A 16,520-nucleotide genomic window follows, 5' to 3' on the forward strand; every position below is an offset into this window, starting at 1 on the left:
AGAGTCTTTCTCTCAACAAAGGATGGCACGTCAGATCTCATTACACACTTGGCGGGTCCCGGGTCGCATTACAAGTGTCTCCAACTCAGAAGTCATTACCACCGGAGAGTGTGTCTGTTCTTCCTTGAGTCAATGTATATATATTTCCTTGACTTTGTACTTAATCTTTATTTATTCAGAGCAAATGAAATCAGGTTGTGTTAAGGAAAAGAGCGAGAGATAGACTAAACCGTTTTTATTCTGTTTGAAAAAAAGTATAGGGAAAAGAATATAGGTGTAATTGCTCTCACATTCTTATCAAGGTAGTAAAATTAACAATGGATGGTATTCATATGGCTTGCAACGATGACTCGAATCGACAACAGCTTAATAAAAACGAAGTTAGCAGATTCTGGGACTCTGCTTTTAACAAGGAACTCCAATCTGCATGCAGAGTGAAACATGATGAAGCTCCATGGGTTTGAAGATGATTCCATGTTCCATTCCATGCAGGAATGGAACATGGAATCATGGGCTCCTGCTTCACTGTCTCTTAAGAAAATCAGAATAATAATAATAGACAATTAAACTGCAGAAGGCCTATTGGCACACACGCGGCAGTTCATATTTATATCCACCCAAACCTGTTGATATTTGTGTCTAAGATACACTTCAAACAATCCCGCGATCCAGCGTATGTTATCTTACCTGGTGATTTGTTCATAAATCCACTGCTTAATACATTCCATTGTTTAATACACAACCTTGTATTAAACCAGTATTTACCCAGGGACTCCAAGCTGGCCGCAGAATGAGAGAAAACTAGATGAATCTCCGTTCATTCACAAAACATTTCAGCTCATAATTTATAGAAGGAAGAGAATGCTCAAGATCGACCTTCCAAGGAAGAGGAAACTTAACTAATCCTTAAGGCATTCTCTCTCTCTTACATGGTAGAGAATGCTGCTCTAACACTCAAGACTGACCTTCCAAGAAAGAGAATACGTCACTAATGCTTCAAATTAAACTTACAAAGGAGAGAATGCTGTACTAAGGCTCCAGATTGACAGTCCAGAGAAATGAGAGAAAACAATTTATTAACTAATGCTGCATACTAACTTTCAAGGGAGATAATTCTTAACAGATACTTCAGACTAACCTTCTAAAGGCAGAGAATACTCCACCATGGCTCCAGACTGACCATCTAAAGGAGATGAAATTTCACAACTGCTCTAGACTTACAAGGAAGAGAATGCTGTTACTGTACCTTCCAAGCAGCTGTGTTATCAAGATACAAAGTTGTCATGGAGCCTCTCGACACGTACATTTACTAAGTTTCAACCCACATAACCTTAAATCTTAAATCTTAAAGACAAATCTTAAACAATACTAATAACAAGGATTTACCTTTCGAAAGCTTTGATCTGAAATCGTCTTAGAGATGTAAATTTTATCTTGGGGGGGGGGGGGAGGAGTCTGTGGATGTCCTGCTGGCTCGTGAAGTGATCTGAAGATGATCTGGAGAGTTTGAAGATGATCTGGAAAGTCTGAGGATGATCTTGGGAGTCCTCTGAAGATGATCTGGAAAGTCTAAAGATGATTTGGGGAGTGTGAAGATGACCTGGAAAGTCTGAAGATGACTTGGAGAGTATGACGCTGATCGGAAAATTCTGAAGATGACGTCTGGAGTCTGAAGATGACGTCTGGAGTCTGAAGATGACCCGAAGGGCTCAAGATGATGTGGTGCGTGGTGGGTCGTCCTGTTGGGTGCTGGGTCGTCGTGATGGGTGCTGGGTCGTCGTGATGGGTGGTGGGTCGTCGTGCTGGGTGGTGGGTCGTCGTGATGGATGTTGGGTCGTCGTGCTGGGTGCTGGGTCGTCGTGATGGGTGGTGGGTCGTCGTGATGGGTGGTGGGTCGTCGTGCTGGGTGGTGGGTCGTCGTGATGGATGTTGGGTCGTCGTGCTGGGTGGTGGTCGTCGTGATGGATGTTGGGTCGTCGTGCTGGGTGGTGGGTCGTCGTGATGGATGTTGGGTCGTCGTGATGGATGTTGGGTCGTCGTGATGGGTGGTGGGTCGTCGTGCTGGGTGGTGGGTCGTCGTGATGGATGTTGGGTCGTCGTGCTGGGTGGTGGGTCGTCGTGCTGGGTGTTGGGTCGTCGTGATGGGTGGTGGGTCGTCGTGCTGGGTGGTGGGTCGTCGTGATGGATGTTGGGTCGTCGTGCTGGGTGGTGGGTCGTCGTGCTGGGTGTTGGGTCGTCGTGATGGGTGGTGGGTCGTCGTGCTGGGTGGTGGGTCGTCGTGATGGATGTTGGGTCGTCGTGCTGGGTGGTGGGTCGTCGTGATGGATGTTGGGTCGTCGTGCTGGGTGCTGGGTCGTCGTGATGGGTAGTGGGTCGTCGTGATGGGTGGTGGGTCGTCGTGATGGGTACTGGGTCGTCGTGATGGGTGGTGGGTCGTCGTGATGGGTGCTGGGTCGTCTTGAAGGGGGCTGGATCGTCGTGTTTGGTACTGGGTCGTCGTGATGGGTGGTGGGTCGTCGTGATGGGTGCTGGGTCGTCTTGAAGGGGGCTGGGTCGTCGTGTTTGGTACTGGGTCGTCGTGGTGGGTACTGGGTCGTTGTGAAGGCTGCCACGATAAGCTGTAGAATGCACCGTGAATCTATGCAATCGCGATAAAGCCTTCTAGAATAACCCAGCCTAAGTCTCATTTTTAAGAGTTATTTTAAGAATAACTTTTAATATGATAGTTCTTATAGCAAGTATGTATTGTAACGTTCAAGAATGAACAGGTGCAGGCCGCAGTGTTCACGCTGTGTGCTAGTCATCTTGTTGAGGGCACGAGGGAAAAAATAATAACCGTGCTTGAACATTATTAGGCCTAGTGTGGCCCATATGTATACTGTATTAGGCCTAGTGTGGCCCATATGTATACTGTATTAGGCCTAGTGTGGCCCATATGTATACTGTATTAGGCCTAGTGTGGCACATGTTTACTATATTAAGCCTAGTGTGGCCCATATGTATACTGTATTAGGCCTAGTGTGGCCCATATGTATACTGTATTAGGCCTAGTGTGGCCCATATGTATACTGTATTAGGCCTTAGTGTGGCACATGTTTACTATATTAAGCCTAGTGTGGCCCATATGTATACTGTGTTAGGCATAGTGTGGCCCATATGTATACTGTATTAGGCCTAGTGTGGCACGTATGTATACTGTATTAGGCCTATGAGGGCTTATTTGCGCCTTGAAGAGGTTAGGTTAAGTTCTCTAGCTACTCTCTAAGTTTTAGTACCGCATTTGGCTCAAGTCAGTAATATAAAAAGTGAACGTTTAGGGCCTAACAGTCCTTTTTTGAACGATCTCTCATATAGCTGCTATAACTACTAGCGTTTTAGTCGGGCTGGCATGAACTACATATATGAAAGTAGACAGATGCTGAAATATAAGAGTAGAGACTCTTATATTTCAGCATCAACCTGAACACATAATCATTAATTAATAACGCCAGCTTTAACGAAATTGGGAAATAAAATAAATGCAAATTAGTGAATTTTAATACATGTAAAATGGTAATCATGAAAGTCAAACAAACAACAATTATTTACATATGCACCACTGAACTTGGCAAATGAGATCTTCAACCATTTCTAGGTCAGCGTTGGCCATTACATTATATTAACTGGCCTAGCGGATAGGTTAGGTTGTCATAACGACAAAAGTCATGAACAAGAAACTTTTTAATTCCCCAAAGTATTACAGTCAATCGAGCATAGAACAAAACTTTGATGAATTTTCGACATTTCATAAAATTTTGAAGTCTACGTTTGCATTATTTCCAGGGAAGATGGATTTCATCCCTGTAAATACGTTACAGTAACGCGTCTCATCTTGTGCTCACCGGAAGTCAGTAAGTAATTGCGGGAAGGAGACGACAACCCCGGAAGGCGACGTAATTATGAAGAGAAATCAATAAGCCAGTGTGAGTACATCAGCCCGTCCTCCTAAGGTTTCCCCAACGTCAAGAAAACGGTCATTGTTGTCCCCCTAACTCCCCTTGGGTGTTTATGTAGCTTCAGGGCACCAATCCCCCCAGCCACAGGGCATGGCGAGAAGGCTCCCCTAAGCATATCTAATTCCCTATCATACACAAACTAAAATACACATAAATGGCAGATCTCATCACAACCCACAAGAGTTAAAATGATAATAATAACACATAATAACATGAAAATAACATACACAAAATGGAAAATTCTTTTATATTTTGTTTTTCTTATATGGGACACAGCAAACAAAGGGAGAGGTGCTCAGTATATCATTAAAAAGAACTAAAGCTGAAGGAAAAACAATAAGCTGCCTAAGCGGCAGGATTGGTGACTTGACATCGGCATACATGGAAAAAACTATTCATAGTGGAAGCTCCTAACACGGGAGGAATATCATGTATGCACATAGGTATCCCTCCGGCCGCCGCCGTACCCACTCGTGGGCTCTGGCCAGGTCTTCCACCCCTCTTGTGAGACACCATTTGGAAAAGTGGTACTCCAGATGATGACTCTGCTTAGATAGTTGGCTGACAGCTATCCTGGCTGCGGTTCACCTAAGCAAGACTATATTAACCCTTATGCACCCTGCGCACGGTGATCCTGGGATTAAGGTGGTCTGCACCTGGATGTGGTTTTGGACCATATTCTGTAGATGGAATATGTCCAGGTCAGGGCTTTCACAGAGCAAATCTCAAGGTCGCTCTTGGTGAGTCCCATATCCTGTAGTCCACTCGCACTTTCCTTGCACTATCCTACTCTCCAATTAAGGGTTATCGAAGAGGCGGATGCTGTGTGCTTCCCGGTATATTCCCTGACCTTTTGAAGGATCTCTGGGGTGCCGTATTTGTCGCACTGGCTCTGATGTGGACAGGAGAGTGGGAAGTTGTCAGCTGAGACCTGGGTGTCTAATATGAAGGCCCCGTCACCTTTGCAAGATATGATGTCATGCTTGCAGAAGGTTCCTCCATCCAGTATACGGACTTCACGTTCCACCTCAAAACCTCTTTGCTGCAGGTGCCCGGCTACGAACCGGGTGATATCGTCATGACGTTTCACCCGAGCCCCATGTGTCTTGTAGCATGCACAGGATATGTGGCCCAGGGTCCCTGGTTTCTGGGAAGCATCGCAAAGACCAGAAGCCTCGGGTCTACCACTAGCTGCTCTAGACGGAGTGGCTACAGCGTTTGCCATAATCTGGATGACGTGCAAAATGTCCTCCGCTTAGCAGACGGGTACCGGATGCGACCCACTTGTGGCAAGATGGAACCTCACAAGAAGACACAAGGCCGGCACCGTCAACCATGCTGTACAGTTTGGCTTTCCATCTTCTGGAGCGCTCAGTCGTTCTGTTAGAAGGGGTTCAGGCAGCCGTGGTCGGGTCTACCCATCGACGCATTCGCGCTTGGAACGCGGCTAGGAGAGCCGCTGCCACTGCCACTGGATTCTCCGACTCTGCCAATGCCCCGAGCCGCTTGTTCTTCTGTAGGCAGATTGATGTAGCAAAGTCGGGAATTCCTAGTCCACCGTTCTTTACGTCGGCACGAAAAAAGGCATTAGGAGTATCATGAGGCAGTCGCAGCCAGCCACGAAAGGCAGGCCGCAGCCGCCAGTCAAGTCTCGCTAATTCCATCTTAAACACGCGTCCGAGAACAAGCCGGTGGTTCATCTTAGGGATTAAGTGGTATAGCCTCTGTTGGGAATTGGGTGGCGCCTTAGTGATGTTAGTCAGGCCGTCCTCAAACAGGGAACCATAGGATAGGCGTCTGCCCCCGGCCTTGATAAGTATTCCTAAATACTTTACTCGTCCTCCACACTCATAGTACCGATTTCATCGTCCCCGACGTAGTATGCCTTCTTGGTGGGGACATGCCACGTCTTACGATGTGCATCGTTTGCTATGCATAGCGTATGGGACTTCACTTTAAGACCAGAGCCACGCAGTGTGTGGCAAATACCTGTTATAAGCTTCTGTAGTCCGGCAGCCGTCTCTGCTGCCACAACCAGATCATCAGCGAATGCCAGTGCTGATACCTTTTCGCCCCCCAGTCCAATCCCTAGTCCCAAGTCCTTAGCCCTAGTAATTGCCTCATCAATTATAAGGCTAAAGATAAATGGAGACAGGAGGTCACCCTGTTTAACCCCCCTAGTGATCAGGATGCCCTTCGACTTCTCCCCTTGGCTGGTTATTACGGTTGAGGACCGATCATAGCCCGACATTATGTATGTCCTTAAAGGCTTCGGAATGCCTTTACGTTTCAAGGCCCGATGTATGGCCGGATGGGAGACTCTATCGAAAGCCTTCTCCTTATCCAGAAACGCTAGGTGCGTGTTGTGCTTGAGCGCACGAGTCTCAGCTAGGAGGGTACCCAGGATCACCAGGTTTTCAGGGCATCCATCCACAGGGACGAAGGCCTTCTGCCGCCTGTCGATTCTGACTGCCTCGGAGAGTCTGCTGCTCAGAATTTTATGGAAAAGCCTCAAGTGTCCTCTCCTAACCTACCAGAGGACTCAACACATAAAACGAGACAGTACGTCACTTTTGCCACCCGCTTCCATTTTCTAGTACGATCATTTTTGACCTAATGTAACGTATACAAGCGAAATGCGACGTTCTTTGTAGGAGGACAGGTTGGGTACATATCATTCGGGAGCGATTTGAGGACTAAACACTGAGAGAGGACAGAGGGAAGGAAAAGTTCCCAACCACTTGGACAGTTGTGGGATCGAACCCTGCAAGACGCGAAACGTCCGCTTTGCCAATGAGTCCAAGCGGCTGTTTAACACTGTGTCATACAATATTCAAAGGTATCTTGATGTCATTCAGGAGATCAGTGTGAGAGCAGAGAGACACGACTTACTCTTAAAGGAATCACATTCACACAGGATCAAAGGTAATTAACTATTTTGTTCCACCGTCTGAACTCTTCATTATTATCTCCTTGTCTATAACTTCTTACTTGACGTTTAAAACCATTAAATGGATGATTTGGGGGGAATGAACTCATGCCAATGGTATCATTCTGGGATGGTAGCCATTTTATGTCTAACATGCATCTCAATGGATACCACCATAAACACCTGAACCAGAATCATTATTAAACGAAGTACTTTCTCTCTCAAAGTCGTTGCTCCCTGAAGTTAGCCTTTGGCCTCAAAGTTAATACACCAAAAAGTCATTTCTATAACAAAGAAATGTTTCTACAATTAAACAGCGAGACGTAATTACCACATTAAACAACGAAAATATTATCACAAAAATATTACCATCGCAATGAGTTTCTAGCATAAATTCTGCCGTGAACACTTCCTTACCCTCCAGTGCACTCAATCCAGTGCACTCAATACAAATAAAACTCACGACTAAAAACAGAGGAGATGGAACTCCATGTTGACTGTGACCTTCTTGTATCGTATATGAAGCTTTGCAAAGTTGCTTGAATTCCCTTCAACTTTGTCTGCATGTCTGATAGACTTCCAGATCTGTGTATCAGGACACGAATACGTTATATGTACCTTAACTTACATATATCAACAGTTTCAAGAAGTGTTGGAATTTTTTCCAGTATTGGTTGTCTGTATCTATGACAGAGAACTTCTGTTAGTATGGTTGGAGACCAGATATATATAGGGCTCGCTTCACCCAGTTTTGCAGAGTGAATGGATTGGGGTACAAGACTTACATAGGCTAGTCTGAGTCGGTCCAGTTGGTCCTATTAAGAGGGGTTCGGATTAAATAGGGACCCTCCCCACTACCTTATCAGGAAAAAGTGGCTGGCCGAGTCTCTTCACTTTTCTGAGACAGAAGAGGGGGGGGGGGGTCGGGGGACGTTGAAAGAGGGAAGAAAGGAGCCCAAGTGAATGTTTGAAGATAAGGAAAGAGAGAGAGGGGGGGGGATTGGAAAGAAAGATTGGGAGAAGGAAGGGGAGAGAGGGGGATTATGGGAGAGAAAGTTGGAGAAGGTAATAAAATTGCGAATGAGAAATAAAAGAGTTAGATGTTTGAAGAGAGCGAAAGAGAAAGGGTGAGAAGGTGATGTTTATAGGGAGGGAAAGACAGGGACAAGACAGGTGGAGAGGCAGGAAACACAGATAGACCGGAGAGGGAAAGAGAGGAGAGGAGCGGGGGAAATCTTGTGGAAAGAAAGTTGGAGAACATAAGAAAGGAGGAGATAAGGTAAGAGGGAGGAAGGGGGAGTTGGACCGTGGGAAAGGGAAGGCAGAAAAACCCGAGAACAATTGAGCACTCCTCTCCCACCTATCACATACACACATGACTGAGTTTCGATAAGTAATACAAGGTGACCTCCATAAGCCCAAGAAAGGCCAGATACAATTTTCTCAGTTATCTTTATGTCCGTTATATTATGCATCTAGAGCTGGGTTTAACGTTCAGTGACCTATGAGGACATCATTGGGGCAAAGCTTTGCAGATCCCACCGATATTACACACTCGTATATTAAGTCGAGTGGGAATGTAGCTGCTGTAAGTAAGACTCAGTGGATCAAGGGCTTGGCGCAGCCAGGCCGGAGAGATTCTCCTAAGACTGTCTACTTCAGGAAACTGTCTTCTGTCCTCACTTTCAAAGAACAAAAATATGGTTCAAAATTGTGTTTAGTACACAGGTAACACTTCCTTCACCCTGTTAGTAACTTGATTATAACTTAGCACCTAATAAAATTTATTCAACATAGAAACAAATGTTAAGCTCATCATACAAATGAGTTTCTACGGCAAGGATTCATCTGAGCTGATGTTGGATAAAAGACAGCTCTTATAGCGTCCACCTGCATTATAAATATTAATGCCATTCCTCATGAGCCCTAGTTTTATTTAAAAGAATAGATATAAAGGTAGAGTGAAAGAAACAGACACAGATAACGAGAGACAGAGACAAAGAGAGAAAGAGAAAGAGAGACAGATAAAGAGACAAAGGAGAAAGAGAGAAAGAGAGAGAGAGAGAGAGAGAGAGAGAGAGAGAGAGAGAGAGAGAGAGAGAGAGAGAGAGAGAGAGAGAGAGAGAGAGAGAGAGAGAGAGAGAGAGAGCCTGTGAGCTCGAGGTTGCATTTGATGTAGTATTCACGTCTCGGGTCCATTCTGAACGCTATCCCTTTATTACCTCTGGTTATCCCCTTCACCTCATCCCCACTAGCCATTGCAATTTTTGAAACATGAGGCCTGAAAAGTGTTCTTGCAACGGAGCTGAATATGATGCCCCCTGCAGACGATGACTCACAATATCGTGGCTGAAGAAATGATAACCAAATCACAACTCAGAACATTGAGAAGCGACGACGTTTCGGTCCGTCTAGGACCATTATCAAGTCGTGTGAGACTTAACACTTCTTTTGTGCTCTTTAAGTGTGTCATTTATGGGCAGTTTCGCCAAAGTATTGGAAAGGACAAGACGATCAGGAAATAGAGTAGACTCCAGCAGCATTGGAAGCTGGAGGAGCAGTGTGAACCAGATTTCAACGAAGAGTTTGTCGAAAGGCGAGCTTAACATGAAGGGGGGGATGAAGGGCATTTGTGAGATTTTGGAGTTCAGATATGAATGGAAGGCAGAGCACAGTGGTACTAGTGTTGGAAACAGGCTTGGGATCAAAGAAATTTAGTTTAGCTTGAGAATAGGCACAGTTGATAAAGTATAACGGTTGATTGTATCACAGTTGATACAAATCTTTCCAAGGCGAGAGAAAAATTTGTAAATAAAGGAAATTTCAGAATCAGAAACTGAGGGTCACTGACGCGCGGAGGAAGAGAGAGAAGCGAGAACACTTTTCTAAACTGAAGTAGGATGGTAGGAAAAGACGTGAATGTACATACCACTATACACGGGTTTTCAGTAGACAGAGAAAGAGAAACTACACACGAAGCTGCGAACATGAACGTCAAGAAAAGGAAGGAAGGAGAGGTGAGGGAAGGCAAGAAAAGAGTAGGGTTGTGAGGCCATAGAGCAAAAATATCATCAACATAGCGAAGCCAGAGAGAGGGACGAGTATCAATAGTGGGAAGAAGAACGGTTTCGAAGAATACCATATTGAGATTGGCAAGAACAGGGGATCATTGTCAAGACACACGACATGATAATAGTCCAGAAGGATCGAAACGTCGTCGCTTCTCCATCTTCTGAGTTGTGGCTCGGTCATCATGATGTCCACTATATTCTATTTAATTGTAAAATTTATCCTTGTAACAACAATAATACAGCGACTTTGCTTCTACATTTGTTAAAATATACACCTTTCATGTCAGCTAGCTACTGTTCGCTGACTGTATTATATAACTGCATGATTTATCTCCTGCTGCTGCTCTGGTTGCACAGCACAGCTTCTGGTCCATGGGTGAATTGCTGGGTTGCAAGGAACGGGCGGTCAATCGCAATTTTTGCTACAAATTGTTTTTTTTATAAAACGTTTCAAATAATTCCTCCGATTGGTGAAATTTTCTGGCAATTTACCAGAATCGAACAATAACCGAATTGACGTTCAAGGTCTTTATCTGTGAGCTGCACCAGGCTATCTGTGAGCCGCACCAGGCTATCTGTGAGCTGCGCCAGGCTATCTGTGAGCCGCACCAGGCTATCTGTGAGCTGCACCAGGCTGTCTGTGAGCTGCACCAGGCTATCTGTGAGCTGCACCAGGCTATCTGTGAGCTGCATCAGGCTATCTGTGAGCCGCATCAGGCTATCTGTGAGCTGCACCAGGCTATCTGGGAGCTGCACCAGGTTATCTGTGAGCCGTACCAGGCTATCTGTGAGCTGCACCAGGCTATCTGTGAGCTGCACCAGGCTATCTGTGAGCTGCACCAGGCTATCTATGACCTGCACCAGGCTATCTATGACCTGCATCAGGCTATCTGTGAGCTGCACCAGGCTTTCTATGACCTTACGCAGACATATAGTGTTATAAATTAACCCAAGTTAGAATTCGAAGCAATGAATTGAAGTTCGATAAGTTAAGATTTACTTAATGAATTCTCAAGGACTTCTATGTCAACCCATACTCCTGTTTAGATAATAATTTGGTACCTACGTAGACCATCGTAAACATATTGACGTAATGGACAAATAGATAATAGAAATTGCTGCTATTCAATTTATAGTCAAGAAACAAGCTAAAAACCAGACATAAAAATAAAAAAAAAAAAACTTTGACGTGATGGTTCAATGAGAAAATCAGTAGCAGCCGTGAGGGGGGATTCGAACTTACTTTCTGGGTATTCCCAAGCAACGTATTTGACCACTACACCACGGCATGGTAAAAAAAACATTGCAATCTGGAATTCAGATGAATTCTCTAGGCTTCCACTGAAGTCTAAGGAACCCTACAGTTCAGCGTAATCCCATCACGTTTGTGTGATTTCCTTTGTGTAACTGAAGAGAATTGCATGAGGTAGAATTTCTGGACTATAACCCAAAGTACATTGTGTGAAATCCAGTGGAAGCCTCAAGAACCCTAAGGGATTAAGTTAAATCCCAGGTTGCAAGGCTTTTTTTTTACCATGTCGTGGTGCATTGGTCTATGGCACTGCTTAGGAGTACCCAGACAATAGGTTCGAACCCTACTCAGTTTTTCGAACTTAAATATTCCCAGGCCTCATAAAGCACCTATATATATATATATATATATATATATATATATATATATATATATATATATATATATATATAGATATATATATATATATATATATATATATGTATATATATATATATATATATATATATATATATATATATATATATATATTTATATATATATATATATATATATATATATATATATATATATATATATATATATGTCGTACCTAGTAGCCAGAAGGCACTTCTCGGCCTACTATTCAAGGCCCGATTTGCCTAATAAGCCAAGTTTTCCTGAATTAATATATTTTCTCTAATTTTTTTCTTATGAAATGATAAAGCTACCCATTTCATTATGTATGAGGTCAATTTTTTTTTATTGGAGGTAAAATTAACGTAGATATATGACCGAACCTAACCAACCCTACCTAACCTAACCTAACCTATCTTTATAGGTTAGGTTGGGTTGGGTAGTCGAAAAAGTTAGGTTAGGTTAGGTTAGGTAGGTTAGATAGTCGAAAAACAATTAATTCATGAAAACTTAGCTTATTAGGCAAATCGGGCCTTGCATAGTAGGCTGAGAAGTGAGTTCTGGCTACTAGGTACGACATATATATATATATATATATATTTATATATATATATATATATATATATATTTATATATATATATATATATATATATATATATATATATATATATATATATATATATATATATATATATATATGTCGTACCTAGTAGCCAGAACGCACTTCTCAGCCTACTATACAAGGCCCGATTTGCCTAATAAGCCAAGTTTTCATGCATTATTTGTTTTTCGACTACCTAACCTACCTAACCTTACCTAACCTAACTTTTTCGGCTACCTAACTTAACCTAACCTATAAAGATAGGTTAGGTTAGGTTAGGTTAGGTAGGGTTGGTTAGGTTCGGTCATATATCTACGTTAATTTTAACTCCAATAAAAAAAAATTGACCTCATATAGAATGAAATGGGTAGCTTTATCATTTCATAAGAAAAAAATTAGAGAAAATATATTACTTCAAGAAAACTTGGCTTATTAGGCAAATCGGGCCATGTATAGTAGGCTGAGAAGTGCGTTCTGGCTACTAGGTACGACATATATATATATATATATATATATATATATATATATATATATATATATATATATATATATATATATATATATATATATATATATATATATATATATATATATATTTTAGGCCGCATATTGCGTGTATTAGGACTAGGATGGTTAGCTTAGGTTTGGTAAAATTAGCAAAATACTAATTTTATTAGTAATTCTGTTATTTTTAGTTTACTTTTTATTATTATATATAATTCATATATAATTATATTATTTTATTTTATTATAATATTAATAGAATTATTAATATTACTGTTATAAAATTAGTAATTTTATTAGGAAATATTAGGTTCTGACAAAACCTTCTCCGCATTGTTCAAATTTAATAGTACCAAATTTTACTTTCTAGTCGTCTATTACGTGAATATTTATACGATGGTCCACATCGTTACTATAGTAACGATGCACTTCTTAATATAGTACTTAAATATAGTACTTAAAAGGAGGATGGGCTGGCTATATGGACATACATGATCATGGAACAAGGGACCACGTGCCCTCACATAAACAAACACACACAAGAGAGAAGGTGTTACGCTAGGATGAGTCTAGAGCAAACACACCAAATTTTAAGTCATAATTTGGACCAATAAACGATTGGGTTTCTTGCTGGATAATAAATGGAAATATGGGAGCTTCCTCGCATGGTGGAGGCCTTTGTGCCTTCCTCGGGCGAGTGTAATCTTATATTTTAGTCCATAGTGTTGGTACAGCTTTCAGTCTGGTGTGTTCCTTGCCAGCCTGGTGTGTTCCTTGCCAGTCTGGTGTGTTCCTAGCCTGTCTGGTGTGTTCCTTGCCAGTCTGGTGTGTTCCTTGCCAGTCTGGTGTGTTCCTTGCCAGTCTGGTGTGTTCCTTGCCAGTCCGGTGTGTTCCTTGCCAGTCTGGTGTGTTCCTTGCCAGTCTGGTGTGTTCCTTGCCAGTCTGGTGTGTTCCTTGCCAGTCTGGTGTGTTCCTTGCCAGTCCGGTGTGTTCCTTGCCAGTCTGGTGTGTTCCTTGCCAGTCTGGTGTGTTCCTTGCCAGTCCGGTGTGTTCCTTGCCAGTCTGGTGTGTTCCTTGCCAGTCCGGTGTGTTCCTTGCCAGTCCGGTGTGTTCCTTGCCAGTCTGGTGTGTTCCTTGCCAGTCTGGTGTGTTCCTTGCCAGTCTGGTGTGTTCCTTGCCAGTCTGGTGTGTTCCTTGCCAGTCTGGTGTGTTCCTTGCCAGTCTGGTGTGTTCCTTGCCAGTCCGGTGTGTTCCTTGCCAGTATGGTGTGTTCCTTGCCAGTCTGGCGTGTTCCTTGCCAGTCTGGTGTGTTCCTTGCCAGTCTGGTGTGTTCCTTGCCAGTCTGATGTGTTCCTTATCAGTCTGGTGTGTTCCTTGCCAGTCTGGTGTGTTCCTTGCCAGTCTGGTGTGTTTATTGCCAGTCTGGTGTGTTCCTTGTCAGTCTGGTGTGTTCCTTGCCAATCTAGTGTGTTCCTTGCCTGCCTGGTGTGTTCCTTGCCAGTCTGTTGTGTTCCTTGCCAGTCTGGTGTGTTCCTTGCCAGTCTGGTGTGTTCCTTGCCAATCTGGTGTGTTCCTTGCCTGCCTGGTGTGTTCCTTGCCAGTCTGTTGTGTTCCTTGCCAGTCTGGTGTGTTCCTTGCCAGTCTGGTGTGTTCCTTGCCAGTCTGGTGTGTTCCTTGCCAGTCTGGTGTGTTCCTTGCCAGTCCGGTGTGTTCCTTGTCAGTCTCGTGCACTGCTGTGATAAATCCCTGTGAGGTGCCTCCGCATTTCCGTGAAAGTCAGTCAGTGTGGTATAAACATTTCCTCCTGCCTGAGTCTCTGGAGCTCCATTTAATGTAAACAGTAATCTGATGCAGTCGATATTGACGTCTACGACGTGAGGGTCAACAAAGAAAACCGCCACAATAGTCTACCAGCAAGTATACTTTAGTTCTGAACATAGTCCGAGATTAGAGTAATCTCTCGCAGTATATACACTGAGACGAGAGTAACGAATATCGTTATAAAGGAGGTCTTCGTTATACGAGCACTCGTTCATCCAAACATCCTCTCAATTCCCCCTTAATGCATCAAATCACTAACCGAACCCGCCGGAACGTCCCCCACATGTTTGGAATATTGAACAAAAACGTCCGCTAAGTGGCTGGAGTATCGTACAATAACGACCGCCAAGTGGCTGGAGTATCGTACAATAACGACCGGCAAGTGGCTGGAGTATTGTACAAAAACGTCCGCACGGCCGACTAGGGAAGGCGGGGTACAGTCAGCTCATACACAATACTTTTCGATTGCAAATTTTTCAATTATTAAATCTGTATACATAATTTGGTTAGCTTAAATTATGCTGTGTTAGACTCGGTTGGATTGGGTTAGGTAGGATTGAAATACACTGTGAACCATCGCGCGTACGATGTGACTTGTATCAGCTGAGACCCACGCCGCCTCAGTTAACAGTTTTCCCGTGCCCAAACAAGCCAATGCCGTGCTTTCTTTGGACTTCATCGAGAAACATTCCATTAACAGTGGCTGATAGGAAGAGTGTTGACACTACACCAAAGTCAGGGAAAAGGTGACCCATTACATAAATGAGGAATCTAAGCGACCTGAGAGAGGAAGCCAACAACATAGATGATGGCCCACAGGTATTTCCTACCAACTCATCACCTCCCACACGAAACATGACTGAAGATAACCAGCCCCCCCCCTACTTTCCGGCGATAGCGCATCGCGCCGTCTTCTCCAGCAACTAGATAGCCATCATGCACAAGCAGGATAACTCCGTCAAGGAAGGTGATAGGCTGTGTTCTGTATTATACAAGTCACCAAATGATTGCTTTGTTGTGATTTTTTTTGGAGGTCCGGGAAGGCATATATATAGATATATATATATATATATATATATATATATATATATATATATATATATATATGTCGTACCTAGTAGCCAGAATGCACTTCTCGGCCTACTATGCTAGGCCCGATTTGCCTGATAAGCCAGGTTTTCCTGAATTAATATATTTTCTCTATTTTTGTTCTTATGAAATGATGAAGCTACCCTTTTCATTATGTATGACGTCATTTTTTCCTAATTTGAGTTAAAATTAATGTAGATATATGACCGAACCTAACCAACCCTACCTAACCTAACCTAACCTATCTCTATAGGTTAGGTTCAGTTAGGTAGCCGAAAAAGTTAGGTTAGGTTAGGTTAGGTAGGTTAGGTCGTCGAAATACAATTAATTCAAGAAAGCTTGGCTTATTTGGCCAATCGGGCCTTGCATAGTAGTGCGTTCTGGCTACTAGGTACGACATATATATATATATATATATATATATATATATATATATATATATATATATATATATATATATATATATATATATATATATATATATATATATATATATATATATATATATATATATATATACACCCCATTCATAGCATTGTGGCAATGGAAAATTTCGTGTTGTGTTCTATTTATAAACTTTACGAACACATTCTTATTAACTCGTTCGTTCTAGGGAGAGTGTCCCCCCCCCCCACTGCTCACATATTTCAAAATACCAATCACTATACTGTACAACACAAAATTTAGTCTGGTATCAATCTGCAAAAGAGAAAAGTCTGCAACTATAATGAAAATCTGAATCTTTTTATCCAATCGTTACTGAACTGAATATTCTCATTAAAATGTGGTAAATATTAGGAATATGCTACAAACCTACAGTGAAATATGAAAAGTAGAAACTACTTTAGTATACCCATGTAG

This window comes from Procambarus clarkii, chromosome 1 (genome assembly GCF_040958095.1).
Source record: "Procambarus clarkii isolate CNS0578487 chromosome 1, FALCON_Pclarkii_2.0, whole genome shotgun sequence".
NCBI lineage: Eukaryota > Metazoa > Arthropoda > Malacostraca > Decapoda > Cambaridae > Procambarus > Procambarus clarkii.